The following is a 12558-nucleotide window of genomic DNA, read 5'->3' as shown; positions in this document are numbered from 1 at the left end:
ATGTCTCTCTGTTCCATGTGCCTCCTCCAGGTCTCCTTCTGGCTCTCCATCCTGCTTCCTTCCTTCTCCAGGCTCTTCTCCAGCTTCTCCTTGCTCAGCTCTACCCTCCCTTGGGTGAGGCAAGGAACCTGGAAACTTCCCTTTCCCTGGGGACCACCTATTTACAAATTCATTGTTGGGAGTTGTAGGAAGAGCAAAAGGTGGGTGACACATGATGCCTAATGGATATGGGATTTGGGGTTAAGAATGTTCTGAAATTAGATCATGGTAATGCTTACATAACTAAGTGAATACACTTAAACCACTGAATTTTATACTTTGAATGAATTTTATGCTGTGTAAATTTCTCAATGAAAGAAACTATCATTAATAGTAGGAAAAATTACCCATATGTATTTGTGGGTGTGTATATAATAAAAAAGACAAAACAAAAAACTAAGCACAGCAGCCAAGAAGCTGCTACTGGGAGTGTTTTTGTTGATTCCATCTCTGCCTACTGCCAGACTAAACAAATAAGGAAGGTGCCAGAGACAAAGTCTGGCCATTGAGGGTGGGCTGAGGAGTAGATGAAAGGGCACAGTGAGAGAGGCCTGGAAGAGGTGGTGTCAGCATGAAACAACTCCTTCTCCCTCCTCCTTACTAAGGATGCCTCATTAAGGGCCTCCCACAGCACAGAGGCAAGGTGAGGGAAGTGAGTTCTCAGCAGGACCTGGCCACTCCTGGCATGACATGTAGACTGATTCTCTCCCATTCAATCTACATTGGCCTGAGTGACTTGTCTGATCAGTGGGATACAGTAAGATAGAGACTCAGTCTCTGGACACCACTTTGGGGTGACCTCTCAGAACCCATTCCCCAATGTTGTGAGGACCCCAAGCCACATGAAGGGACCATCTGTAGGTGTTCCAGTTCAGTCGAATCAGAGTACAACGGAGTCATCTCAGTCCAAGCACTAGACGTGACGTGCGAGCGGAGAAATCTTCAGATGATTCCACCCCGCCTCTGGAGTCACTCCCAGCCTTTCCAGTCTCTGCAGCTGAGACTCCCACACCATGGGGCAGAGAAAAGCCCTCCCTGTGTGTCCGGCAAATTTCTGATCCACAGAGCCCATGAGCAGGATGAAATGGTTGCTGTTTGCAGCCATTAAGTTTTGGGAGACTTCATTACAAAGCAATGGGTAATTAGAACAATAACCTTTCACACGGAGCCAAATCCTCCAAAGTTTGGTTACTTTGGCTTAATATTAGGAAAGGAAACGATTTTCACCCTGAAGGCAAAGGAAGAAAATGTATTTCTACACCGTGGATAGGAAAAGGATTTTTTTCCCCCTGCTCCTTGGCCTGAATGTAGCAATGAAACAGAAACCAATGAATTCTTTTAAATCTTTTAACCATATGCAGATGAAAAAGCAAATGGCTGGACTTGATTCCTAATCTCTTTTCCTTCCCTGTATAACTGAGGATCCCCCCCACCCTCCCCAGTAAAATTACAGAAGTCATGTATCACGTATATAACGATTAGCAGCAAGGATGTAGAAAAGATCACTGATGAGTGTGAAGCCTCAATTAACAGCCAGGCCATTCAAATGAAATAAGAATAATGTTTCTGGCAGCAAATGTGAAATCTTTTTTTCCATCCCTAACTTGAAATCCTTTTTTTCCCCCCTCAGTCTTTTTAGGATAATGATTTAAAATTCAATGACTGTAAAGAGACCTTTTAAAAAGTTTTCAGTGGTGCTCCAGTGATTGGAGTGTAATAATCAATCTTTCAGAGACACCTAGTAAGGTCACCCTCCCCACCCCTGAGCTCCGAGTGAATTGCCAAACCCCAAAATATGCAAACTGAGACCTGTACAGAAATCAGCAGCAGGCAGGATAAAGGAGTCTGAGATGACAGTCTTCGCCTCTCTCAAAAAAAAAGGGGGGAAAGAATTTTCATTCTTCAAAGTCAAGGGAAGGAAAAGAAGACTTTTATGGAAATACCATATTCCGAGTTGGCAGAAATTCAGTAAGAAATAAAAATTATCCCAAATGTTCCCTGTTTCAGTTCCAGCCTGGCAGCCAAGTTAAAAGAGGTTCCATTTTCAAGCTGATTTGCCCTAAATTCTCTGAACCTACAACTATACAAAGTTTTTAGAAGGACCCAGGCTTTGTCCTGATTTCCTAATCAAGCAAGCTGGGTCTAAACTTGCCAGATAGACAGAGCAAAATGTTCATCGAAACTTATAGAAAAAAAAAGTATTCATGTGAACTGATAAAAATTCTAAGAACTGATCCAAATTCACTGTCAGGGTAGAAAGAAAGGAAGGGAGAAGAGAGTGTTTATAGATGAAATAGGATTAGCTGCACATGATGGCCATGGCAGCTGGGACGCAAGACATGGGCATTAGCATACCAAACTCTCATCATAATCTCCCTCTATTTTTGTATATGCTTACATGCTTCAACAGTTAAAAGTTTTAAAAATATAAATCATGTAAGAAATCATCACAGGCTAAAAAATCGGAGAATGTGCTGATCAGAGATGAAATGAAACAAGCTAGGATTGAAAATGAGCACAAAAAAGGAAATGTAAAAATTACTTTTATTTCATGTTTAACTCATAAAGATAAAGTCAGTCTGCAAGTCTGACTCCTGAGCCTGTATAGGCTTTTCTGACTTAAAATAGTCGGTCCTGGGCCTCCCTGGTGGCGCAAGGGGTTAAGACGCAGCCTATGAAGCTATCTGCAGCCTCTGCAGCACCAGTTAGATCCCCAGCCAGGGAGCCACCCACATGGTGCAGCAGACCTCTCCTGTCTCGCCTGCTGCTCCCCTCAGCAGTGTATTTCTTCAGTCTGCCTGTTCTGTTCCCCGCTCTATCTCTGGTGAATCCTCTCACACACACACACCCCACCTTTGGCCTGTACCCCAGTTATTGTGTGCATTAAAAAAAAAGTCAGTCCTGGACTTTTCACAACAGCTTATCAAGTGCAAAATGTCACGTGGTTCTTGATCCAGGTAAGGGCTATACTTCTTGGTGTTCAGTAAATATTTGACATGTTCCAACATCAAGTTGACAAGACCTTCACAGGAGGCTTTTGGGCACTGACTCTCACTGAAGATATCTCCTTTCTCCAAGGACACACTGCCTGTGATTAAACAAGCCTCCTCTGTGGACTGTAAATATCAAAGTCGGTGCAGACTCTTCATGCTGCTGAGGAGATTTGCACGTTAAAGCAAGGGAAAGGCAATTGGTGGTGGGAGCCCTAAATTTAGGTTCTGGCTTTGCCACTATGCATGTGTTTAATTAAGGTTCATTTTAATGTTTCCATGTTCCCTTGCAAGAAGGATTTGAATCGGATCATCTCTGAGCTCCCTTCCAACAGCTGCAATGATAGTAACAATGATACTAACAAGAACATCCATCCTTGATTGCACATGAGCCACACAGTTACTATACTATGTGTGGTACATCACTAATTCATTTAATCCTAGGGCCCAGACTACTGGGGCCCCACAGTTGCCCCCAAAAGGGTACAACCACCCCAAGCATTTTGTAGACCAGATCAGGCTGCCTTAGACTCCAGAATTCCTGCCTCAGTGGTCCAAGCCTGCTTGTAGGACTCCCCTGCATCTCTTCCCTAGGTATGTCCTCCTAAGGATGGCTTCCGTGGGGGTGAGTGTGGAAGGATCAGGACTTGCAGGGGTGTAATGTTAGGGGTGGGCCTAATGAAGCATGTGTTGTTATTATTTCCACCTCCATTTTATAGAGAATAAAACTGAGAAGCAGAAAACATGAATAATTGGCCTAAGGTGGCAAGCTGGTTAGTGGCAGAGCCAGGGTTCAGACGGTGTCCATGTGAGTCCATGTTCCTCCCTTTCATGCCACACAACAAAACAGGCAGAATCTACAGATGCCCTGGGCTTTCCGGAGACAGAGACAGTCCTGAAAAGCTGCGTTCCACTGGGTAATTCACTCTACTTCACTCCTGGTGCCAAGTGAGATGTGGCAGACAGCAGTGGTGGCAAAGCTTGGTCCAGAAAAAATTACCATGGGAAGCTGATTCAAGAGAAAAATATTTGATACAAGAGTATGACAGTTAATCCTAGGATTTCACTTTTTGTACTGAACTTCTGACCCACAGCTGCTAATCCTACCACGAAATGTCAAGAAGTTACCTTAACGAAATTTTAACCCTCTTAAGCAAGTCTTTGGCCAATCAAATAAATAGGTCTTTGTTGATTTCCTTTAAATGCTATAAAGTCAGGAAATTACTTCTAATATGTTAAGACCCCCACCTTCCCCCCAAGGACATTCTGAGGCACAGGAATAAAATCTAACCAAACATACTTTCAATTACTATTCATAAGGAAACATCCAGCAAATTATAGATAATTTGAAAAAGCAAATTTCTAAAAAAAGCTATAAATATATCCTTACAGTATTTTTAGAAAGCATGATTTGACGTACTTAATACCAAGTAGTCAATTTAGTTGTTTTGGATACTAACCACAAATAGCTAAAGTTGATAATAATAATAGTAGCTAACATTTAGAGTGCTTATAATGTGCCAGGCACAATTTTTCACCTTTTACGTGTATTCATGAACTTGATGGTCATAACAACTGCCTGAAGAAGTGTGATTATGGCTACTTTACACATGAGGAAACTTTGCACAGAGAGGTTAACAGCTTATAACTGAAATTATACACAAAGGGTTTACCAAAGTAAAATTTATGACAGAAAAAAATTTAGAAACTATCTAAATTGGAATATGTTTAATAAATGATGGTATGTCCACGTGATGGACCACTGCAGTTACTGAAAATCATGTTCCTGAAAAATATTTAATGGCTTAGAAAACGCTTAAAATATTATGTGAAACAAATTTTTACATGATGCAAACAATTGTGTGTTATGAGCACAATTTGCAAGGCTATGTAAATATACGCAGAGTTTTAAAAAGCTTTAAACATATAGAATATTGACATGGATATCCCTGAGTAAAGGAATTATGTATAAAATATGTTCCATAGCTTTTTAAATTCTATTTTGATTTTGTATTACACAATGAAAGAAAATAAGGTTTTAAAAAATGAATTCTTGAGAACCATTGGTTCAGGAAGTAGGAAAAAAGGAAACATTATAGTATCTTCTAAGAAATGCCAAACTGAAAAATGTGACAAATAATAATAAAAACAATTACTTAATAAGCATATGTCCACCACTTACTATTTTCATGTAATTTTCACGGCACCTCAGGGGACGCCTGCAAAGGCACTCAGAGGTAGAGAATGTTTGTTCCCATTTTTTCAGATGATGAAAATAAAGTTCAGTGAGGACAGCATTTCCAAGGCCTCACAGACTACATGGTCAAGTCAAGGCTGGAGTCATTCATCTCAGTCCCAGCAGCCGACAAAAAGCCTCTCACCAATTTGCAGGTGGGTAAGTGAAATAGGAATGGGGAGGCCTGAGTTCTAGCCTTGACTCTGCCATTACGTAGGGGAGAGGGAAATCTTCCGACCTCTCTAGCCCCTATTTGCTTATCCAGATACAACGCAAGTGGAATCCAGCTTCCTGGGGTCCATCTTTACCTGCCAGAATCCTGTAAGTGAGATCCCTTGAGTATTCATGTTGATGTCTACTGAAAACAAGGGGGAGTGTAACAGGGTGGTACCCTGAAAGGGGGCCAGATTCCCTTTCCTACCCAAGAGAGGATGGAGCTGAACAGGGAGGGGAAACTAGAGAAAACCTGGCTGAGGAGAAGCAGAGAGAGAAGGAAGACCAAAAAGACTTGGAGGAGGCACATGGAGCAGAGGGACATGTAAAGAAGCTGCTGCACTTGCTTCTCAACCACGGATTTGTACCAGGAACTTGGGGGACATGGAAGGAGACACTTGAAAGAGACAGAGACATGAGTGAGAGACCCGTGGAGAGGCTGACAGCCTTTATCCTTGATTTTGATTTTGCTTCTTTCCCTCCGGATGCAACTGGCCCCTCTGCCTCTTTCCTGTGCTTTCTGCATCTGTCCTGCCTATTTGCTGTGCCTTTTCCCCACCAGAAGGTGCCTTAGACTTGTGGCAAGCTTTTGGGCCTCAGCGCTTCTGCTTTGGCCTAACCCGATACGGCTGGGCACTTAACCCAGGAGGGGATGGGTAACTTTAAGTGTTTAATTGGAAACTATTTTAACTATATTCTTTCCTTTCTCTTCTCTCTATTGCACACTAATTATGTTAAAGTATTAAAGTTCTTTTCCACTAAAGGTCTTATGCACTAAAGTATGTTTTGTCTTGATGTGGCAGATGGCAGAACCCATTTAAAGCAGGCAGGTTTGGGGGCCCTGGGGTACCCCTCATCCTGTCCTGTAGAACTTTATGTGGTAAAGGAATAAGAGAACTCCCGCACTATCTTTTATGAGCCCAGAGTCCTTTCTTTGGTGGAAAAATCTCCATTTGTGATGTTAGGTAACATTTCTGTGTCTCAACATGCTTTAAAGTTATGGGCTTAATAAAGTCACTCCAGACCCCCTATGGAATCTCCATTCTCTTTCTTTTTAGTTATATTTTGTTTAAAATTGTGACTACATCCCTCTGGTCTGTTAAACTTTTTTTTTTTTCTTGAAAGCCTTAGAGGACTGCTGTCTCCATAGATCAGTGAGAACTCCTGGAAAGATTCATAAAGATCCAAAACAGGTTCTCCTTTCTGTCCTAAAACAATGGGGTAAGTGGCAACATGTCTTTGGTGAGCTGCCAGAGCTGCCAACACATTCCCCAGATCAACATCAACTGGAATGATGTGGATTGAGCAACAGAAATCACTGAATGTGATTTTTATGGAAGTTTTAACTTGCTATCAATCCAGATAATTCCAATTTAGTGTCAAAGTTTTTATGGATTTGTTATTTATTCTATTATCTCATAGCCTAACATTGTAGAGGTGAATTATCCATAGAATTAAAGTCTATGAGTCTGGCTTACCTAGGATGCAGAATGTGTAGATTTCAGAATGAGGCAAGGCCTGTTGAAGGCCTCTTCCAGTTCTAAGAAGGAAAGAAGGCAATTATACAATGGAAGGATTTCCTCACTTTCTCCCCTACTGTTCCAGAGATGAATACAATGGTCTAAACTCAGTCTTGCTTAGCCTAATATGTTAGCATTACTCCTTAGGACACTGCCACGACCACTATTTTCTATGTGAGGAAACTGAGCTCAGAGACTTGAGGACACTGGTCTAAAGCTGCACAGCTGGTAGCTGTTGGGACTGAGAGCCACACCCACCTGCAAGTGATTCCAAAATCCACTGCAGACACCGATGGTGGAAAGGTGCTTTCTTCACCTTTGTTTCCTGACAGGTGTGAGTGTATTGCTTAACTCTAGCAGGTACTCAATATGTGTTTTTTTTTTTTTTTTTAAAGATGTATTTATTTATACATTCAAGAACCAGGGTATAGGCCAAAGGTGCAGAGGGTGAGAGGATTCACCAGAGATGGAATGGGGAACAGAATAGGCAGATCTACTGAAATGCACTGCTGAGGGGAGCAGCGGGCGAGTCAGGAGAGGTCTGCTGCACCATGTGGGTCACCTTCCTGGCTGGAGATCAAACTCGTGCTGCAGTGGCTTCGGATAGCCTTATATAACCCCTTGTGCTACCAGGGAGGCCCTCAATATGTGTTTTTGAAAGAATGAATAAGTGATACATTTTAGGAAGAAGAAAGCATATTAAGAGCTTGTTCAAATTTCTTTTCAACATTTTAGTTCTGTTTTATCCACCTCTACCAAGGGCATGAAAGCAACCTGCACAAGCTAACACATAGCACCCGGGTAAATAAAGAGTTTCCTGACATCCGACAGGCGGTCCAGCCCTGTGGAGCCTGCTGCCAGGCTGCCTGGCTTCCACATCCGGCTCTGTTTCACCCTGTCAACCTGGCCCCTTCCTGAGCTTCTTTGTGCCTCAGTTGTTTCATTTGTAAGGTGGGGACTAGAGTTGCAACTTCTTTATAGGGTTGTTTGAAGATGAAGTGAGTTAATAGATGTAAAGCACATTGTAACTCACAGTAAACACTCAATAAAGAGCTTTATTAACTTAAAAACCTTTTTTCAGAGCCCTTGTAAAAGTCCCTACCCTCTTGCAGTAAAGCATTCTCACAAAGTGCTGTGGACCATGAGTCCAGGGTTACCTTTGTGTTCTTTTCCTGGAGGTTCCTAAGTGTGTCCTGTGTTGACATCATATTATTAATACCTTCTGCTGCCTGGGCTGCAGCCGAAGGTTTTCAAGCTGCCCTGGATCCCCCGGGAATTGCTGCACTTCAGTGCACCTCAAAGCATGCTAACAGGAACTGAAATGGCAGAAACTGAAAGCAGCATTTCAAAAGTCAGCCAAGAAACGCTTGGCTGTTTGTTCTTTTGCTGCATATAAAAAAAAGTAAATTGAAAACCTCTAAAGCCCATGGAGTCCAGTCTGTTGCATTTCAGGGCGGTTCTGGTTTAATTTTCTAAATACCAGTACAGAGTTTTCATTCCTTCATACAGCAGACATCTATGAGTACTCTGAGTCTCCATATACATCTGGTGTCCATCCACACTGGATTTTCTAGAACAATCCTAATTTTAAATGTCTTTGGCATCTTTTCATGGAAATAAATGAACAAGGGTGGGGGGAAAGACTTTGTCAGACCCTCTGGCCAGAACTTTGTTTCATATTTACTTTCAGCTGTGTTTCTGCTTGCCCCAAGCTTAGAACCACCTAGAAAGAAGGCAGAAATCCTGCAGGGCTGCTGAGCTAGTACAGGGCATTATCAGTGAGCATCCTCTGTGCTCCCTTTGGAGGAAGAGACTTAAATGTGACATTTCTCAACTATAATTCTGGTGGTTTCTTTGGAGGTGGCAATAATGAAAACTAACCTCTTACAGAATATGTTCTTATAATATATGCTTTTACTTTATTCTTACCATAAGTGTGTTACTGGGATAAACAGTAAAGAAATAAAGCAGTAAAGAAATAAATTTCAGTTATCGATCTGTTACCAAATAAAATGGACATTCTGCTTTTAATCAACGTCACAATAAGAAATGCTCATACTGCCCCCACCCCCCATATACAAGCTGAAGTATAATTACAGTGATAACCAAGAGCTCCAAAATGCATCGTGGAGGCTCAGACTTCACTGGTATGAAAAAAGAAAGCATTTCCTACTCAATCCTAGCCAAGTGATGTAAATGCTTAGACTCTCATCATTTCATGCTTGCAGTTCTGAGAGCACAGAGGCTGCCTTCACTTCCTTGTTTATGTGACAAGAGGAGGGGAACCCCCCCCCCCAGCCTCTCCAGGCTGCCTTTTTGAGGCTCAGCCAGAAAATAAGAAGAAAAAAAGAAGAAAAAAAAAGCAGCAGTTAAATTCAGGAGCAAGGGATAGTAAGATTGGATGTTAGAATTTAGCCCAGCCAGAGGAGTTATTAAAGGCTTAATGCAACAAAAACACCTACTCTTTAGTATAAACTTTTTGGTCAGATACATAAAGCAAGAGCCACACTGTTTGGTAAGGGAGACATTTCCTGATGGCCCTCTCTTCTCTCAGGGACTGCTAGGCCTGCAGAATGAAGTCTGGGTATCCCTCCAAGAATGCCAAACAGGAAGGATTTGCTCCCATTTCATGTTTCTAACACCCACTGAGCTTCAAGGACCAGTGAGGGGGGCTGAGTGGGGGTGAGGGGCAGGAAGAGAGGAAGGAGGCAACAGACAAGAGTGCTTCTTGCTCCAGAATCTGGTCCCAGCAGTTCTGGTTAGGCATGCACAGCCAAGTTCTGTGTGGGGTGGGATTTTTCCATGGTCTGGGGGTGCAGTAGTTCTGGCCCTTTGCTAAGACCCTTTGCACGTCAATTAACCAACAGGCTTCCACTCCACCCCACCCCTGCCATGGCATCATTCTAGAATAGGAAGAGAACAGGAGGCCCCAGACTGTTGGACCCTCCCATCCTGACCCTACAAAAGAGAAGCTCTCCTGTCCCCTCTTGTCCATTACAGAGACAGGGTGTTCTTTCTGGAGGGGACCTAGAAATTGACTCCCTCATTCCTTGTCTGATACTCCAGACAAGGAAAATTCAGGAAGAACATAGGGTTAAGGTAAGATACCATTATCCTTTAAGTGTGCACACACACACAAACACACATAAATAGAATTAGCATACATGGAGATGAATATAAAAGATTTTGTTGTGATGTGTTTGTCTTTCCTTGAATCCCTACAATCCCCAGTGCAGTTCTATACCCAACGTAGACGGTCATCGATGTTTGTTGAATACATAAATGGACGTCTGCTGAAATAAAGAGCCCTGGCGTGGTGAGGGGCCTTTGTGGAGAAGGGAGTTAGTTACCTGGATTATTACAGGGTATTGACCAGATTATTACAGTCAATTTTTTAACTTCTTTTTTTTTCTAAAGATTTATTTATTTATGCATCTAAGAACTGGGGTACAGGTACAGGTGTGGGGGGGGGTGAGAGGATTCACCAGAGTTAGAGTGGGGAACAGAACAGGTGGATTGACTGAAATAAACTGCTGAGGGGAGCAGCGGGTGAGGCAGGAGAAGTAGGAGAGGTCTGCTGTGCCATGTGGGTCTCCTTGCTGGCCAGAGATCAAACTTGTGCTACAGTAACTTAGGATTGCTTCATAGTGCTGATGCTTAACTCCTTGCACCACCAGAGAGGCCAGAGAGCTGTCCCCTTCTGAGGTTCTTGTCAGGGAGCAGCTTTTCCCTGCTCTCTGATTCAGAGACCCAGGCATCTTTCGTCCTATGATCCATTATTCACCAGGCCCTCTGAGTTTCTCTGTCTAACCTGCAGAAAGGAAAATGATGATAGAGGGGGCCAGACACACATCCTGGCACTTTCCATCGCTGGAAGCCAGCAATGAAGGCTTCCTGACTCCATCAGGAAGGCTGGTGGGACTGGGTCTTGTGGTCCTTGACACAGATGCCACCTCCCAATAACTGTTATAGAGCAGGAAGCCAGAATTTGGTCGCTACCAGTCTCCTATAAGGGCACTCACTTTCATGTGTGTATTGAGTATTAAGAAGTACTAAGTATTGGGGCCTCCCTGGAGGCACAAGGGGTTAAGACGCAGCACTATGAAGCTATCTGCAGCCACTGCACCACAGGTTTGATCCCCAGCCAGGGAGGTGACCCACATGGCGCAGCAGACCTCTCCTGCCTCACCCCCTGCTCCCCTCAGCAGTGTATTTCAGTCAGTCTTCCTGTTCTGCTCACCACTCTGTCTCTGGTGAATCCTCTCACCCACTGCATCTCTGCCCTGTACCCCAGCTCTTGTATACCTAAATAAATAAATCTTTAAACAAACAACCAAAAAGAAGTACTAAGCATTAAGAAGATGTAAGTCACTTTTTTTTCCATTGGTGAATTTGTTTCCTGCTGATATGTCTCAGAGCACTTGTGTCAATTTCTTGAGTGACTGACCTCACACCATTAGCCCTTTCAAAGATTTCAAGTCTAATAAGAAAGGCGAGGTTAACACAAATAGAAAGGTCAAATCACACTAGAAAGCAGTACATTATTAAATGTGCAATGAACAGGACCACTGGTAATTACAGTGGGTATTCAGAAGAGAGGAGGAACTTCTTAGTTGTTATGTTCATAGCAGTGTACTTGAATGGAGACATTACATATAAGGGGGATTTCAATAGGTAGAAGGGGTGGGGAAGACATTCCAAGGAGGGTGAATGGAAAGCATGAGTCAGAAAACGATGACAGGAATGAGAAAGTAATTTCTGAGATATAGTCAACCAACTAATCTGACTACAGGAAATACTGGGAAAACATTGGTTTTTAAAAAGGCAAATTAGGTCCTCCCTGGTGGCACAGGGGGTTAAATCTCAACACTATGAAGCTATCACGGCAGCCACTGCAGCTCAAGTTCGATCCCCAGCCAGCCAGGGAGCTGACCCACATGGCTTAGCAGACCTCTTCTGTTTGCCCACTGTTCCCCTCAGCAGTGTATTTCAACATCCACCTGTAATGCTCCCCACTCTGTCTCTGGTGAATCCTTTCACACACACCCCCATACCCCCTCACCACTAACCTACACCCCAGTTCTTGTATGCATAAATAAATAAATCTTTTAAAAAAAAGAAAAAAAGGATTCTATTATCAGAAGAAGAAAAAGGGTGCAGTCTAACCCCAGTCGTTGGCATTTGGTTTTCCTTTTGCCTAAAAATATTTTAAGTTCTTCATTAGCCAACCAAAAATTTGAGTGCCTCTATGTTGGCTGGATTATATTTTAGTGTATCTTACATCTCATCTCCCTAGAGCACCTAAACTAATAAGGAACATAGGGTAAACACTTGCCTCAGAATTCTGGCCCAGGAATGTCTCCCATTCACCCTTCCATTCACAGTCCCCATCCCTAGCCTATTAACAATACTCTCATGCTCCTTGCCTGGCCTGAAACAAGTCCCTATTGGGCTTCCTACCACTAGTTTCTGAACTTTCTCATTCAGTGTTTGCTAACACCAGAGTTACCTTCCTAAAACTCAGGTCAGACTGTCACAGACCTTGACATAGAACAAATTC

This window comes from Talpa europaea (genome assembly GCF_964194135.1).
Source record: "Talpa europaea genome assembly, chromosome: 9".
Taxonomy (NCBI): Eukaryota; Metazoa; Chordata; class Mammalia; order Eulipotyphla; family Talpidae; genus Talpa; species Talpa europaea.
Note: the sequence above shows the minus strand (reverse complement) of the source record.